Source organism: Panthera uncia, chromosome A2 (genome assembly GCF_023721935.1).
Source record: "Panthera uncia isolate 11264 chromosome A2, Puncia_PCG_1.0, whole genome shotgun sequence".
In the NCBI taxonomy this organism is placed as follows: Eukaryota; Metazoa; Chordata; class Mammalia; order Carnivora; family Felidae; genus Panthera; species Panthera uncia.
The window spans coordinates 31098737-31101377 of NC_064816.1; positions in this window are offsets into that span (position 1 = coordinate 31098737).

Here is a 2641-nt window from a genome sequence, read left to right on the forward strand (position 1 = left end):
ATTCCATTTTGATAAAAATTCAGAAACATATATTTTGGGGTCTTCATTCATATTAGGTAAAACTAAGATGAAGAGAAAGATACCATAATGGTGGTTACCTCCAGGAGAGGCTGAGGGAGCTGTGATGGGCTCATGGGCTGGGGCAATGATCTTTTTCTGGCTCAGCATAGTAATTATATCAGTGTTCTTTTTTTCCTTTCCTGTTTTCTTGTAAAATATATAGAACATGAAATTTAGCATTTTGGCCATTATTAGCATATAGTTCTATAGCATTAAGTATGACATTCATACTGTCATTCAATCATGGATGCCCATTTTTACCATTATTCAACTAACTGCAAAAATGTTTTATGCACTTTTCTGTGGGTTTATCTCTCAAGAAAAGAAGCAGAGAAAGTCAAGGGTATGTGCAAAGACTTAGTCAGAGAGGTATTAACCATAGTTCTGTTTATAATAAGCAACAATATGAAACATTCAATCACTACTTTGAGTTGCATGAAGGGACGGATCAAATATCAACACACACAGACCTGTGGACGGGATTTCATACAGCCTCCAGAAATGAGATCACAGAAGAAGATGCCATGGCACGAAAGACATGTGAGGTGTGCAGTGAGGTGGAAAAAGATATTTATGATATATTATGCACAGACATTCCAGTATTTTAAAATAAACTACAAATATTTATGCAAGGAAAAAAGATAGGAGAAATACATTACGATATTAACTATGATTCTATTTGAATAGTGGTTTTATGAGTGACTTTTATTTTTATCGTTTTGCTCATTTGTATAGTTGCAATTGTGAGCAATGAACATGGATTACTTTTTAAGGGAATAAAAAGGAGCCAATACATTCTACTGGGAAATGATAATGAAGAAGAGACTAGAAATCTCCAAATGGGAATATGAAACCCGGAATTAGCTTCTAGGTATGTCTGGAGAACATCTGGAACCCTATCAGCTCCCATCAGCCTACTGGAATATAACTTTTCCTTGTCAGTTACCTCTTTCCTACCGGGTTACTTTTTCCCAGAGTCCTAGCTCTGACAGTGAGATGAAATTCTAGCTGTCTGCTCTGGAAAAAAATTGGGCCGTGGAGGCAGGGGGATCCTTTGAGAACAGCCGGCTTCTAATTGAAAGGAAGTGAAAATCCTCCAAACATTTGCACGCACAGTTGATGGATCATCCCTCACTTTTCCTCCATCTGGTCTGTGGCCTCTTGCAGAAACCAAGACAAGAAAAATGAAGTGTACCTGACACAGGGAATGAGGGGAGTCATTTGGATGACAGAGTACCAGCTCCCCATAAAATGCTTGGAGTGAGAGAGGCAGAGGGACAGAAGGCGCCAGGCACAGTGCTCATATCTGACTTCACGCTGGGTAAGTAGACACCAAACACAGGGCAAGTAGAGAGGACTCGGCAGTCAGTACACAAATAGGCTTCACAGCCAGGCTGGGTCACACCCTGTGCATACCTGTTAGCTCATCAGAATGGAATTGCTAACTGGTAAGCTGTGGTTGAATGCGCCCCACAACCCCGCCCCCCTCTCCGCCCCCCCCCCCCCCCCCCCCCCCTGCCCCATGCTAGTGATCCCCTACTGGGACCTTACTTCATAAATTTCTAAAATAGGAGAATTCAGATTATTTTATGGCAGGGAAAGAAAGTCAAAAAGCATTAAGTGGAAAAATACTAATAATTCGTTATACATATGTGTGGCATGCAACCACTATAATGTGCATTATAGAGTCTCAAGGAAGAGAAGGGCTGGGGGGCACAGAGGGACTTATGGGTTAAGGAACTATTTTATTTAATATATTTTTTTAAAGTTTATTTATTTATTTTGAGAGAAACAGAGACAGCACAAGTGGGGGAGGCGCAGAGAGAGGGGGAGAGAGAAAATCCCAAGCAGGCTCTGCATTGCCAACACAGAGCTCCACACAGGGCTGGAACTCACGAAACCCTACGATCATGACCGACATGAGCCAGACATCAAGAGGCGGATGCTTAACCGACTGAGCCACCCAGGTGCCCCAAGGAACTATCTTTTTAATTCGTCTAGTTCTTGTTAATAGGTGTGCTATAAAAAAGGGGTCAAATGAATTTGGGAAATGTTAGATAAAATATACACAGTTTCAGGAATTCCTAAGGTCTTTTTTTTTTTTTTTTTGTAATTACAGTGATTTTTTATTCCCTATACACGGCATGAGTGTCATCCTGCAGAATTGTTTTAATACCCTCCCCTCTGCTAATAATTACCCCAAAGCGAACACACATGTAAACTCCACCCAGGTCAAGAAATAGAATCTTGTATCCATCACTTACTACTCACTTAATATTAGGCAAGTTACCCTACCCGCCCTGAGATTCTCTGTGGAAAGGTCTTTAATTGACTAAAATGCGTGTGACTCTACAAATACAAATAGCGTAGACTTTTTATGCAGAAACTTTTTGACCATAAAATACCATCTAAGGAATTCACCTTGGAAACTGCTTCAGTAAAGTAATCCTTTTCTTGTCGCTTTTTCCAATGTAGGAGAGCAACAACATGCTCTTTTTTCTCACGGATTTCGCTGGTCGTGTGGTATCACCACAGGACGTTTCAGGGCTTTCCTATCTGATGAGATGGTTGTCCCCACACT